A 648-nucleotide genomic window follows, 5' to 3' on the forward strand; every position below is an offset into this window, starting at 1 on the left:
AGATCGTTATCTCCTGAGGGGTCCCAGACTGCGAGAGGGCACAGGCCAGGCTGAGGGACCTCCCCACCCCCCTGAGTGCACAAATTTTTGTGCACTGGGACTCTAATATATATATATATGTAAAGCCAGAGATCGTAACTCCATCAGACCATAACAACCTAAGGACAGATTGCTATGATACCCACTGTGTCCAACGAACCGGCCTGATCCAGGAAAATCGCCCCCCAACTCCCCGATCAGGGCAGGACCAGCCAGCCAACTTCCTTGGCTGGCAGAAATTTGGGGTCCAGGAATCTTGTAACTGCTCGGTCTCAGTCTTGGTCAGCTGCATGGGCAAAGTTCTCCTTTGGTGGAAGTGGACCCAGGATCAGGGCACTGGAGTTGAGAATGGGGTGGGAAGGCTTTCCTCACAGTCCATGCACAGCACCTGGGCATCTGTCCCCCGGTTGGAACAGCGGCAGGAATATGGGCTGCGGGGCAAGGGCGTAATGGCACACAGGAGCCAGGAGCTGCAATAGCACCAGAAGGTGGGCCATGATGTGCAGCAAGGCCCTGGGCTGCAGATGGGAGGGGATGCCAGGAGGCCAAGGACCCAAGCCAGACAGAGCCCTGAGCAGCATGGGCAGGGCCTGAGCTGGAAACCCTGGC

This window comes from Myotis davidii, unplaced genomic scaffold (genome assembly GCF_000327345.1).
Source record: "Myotis davidii unplaced genomic scaffold, ASM32734v1 scaffold774, whole genome shotgun sequence".
NCBI classification, from domain to species: Eukaryota; Metazoa; Chordata; class Mammalia; order Chiroptera; family Vespertilionidae; genus Myotis; species Myotis davidii.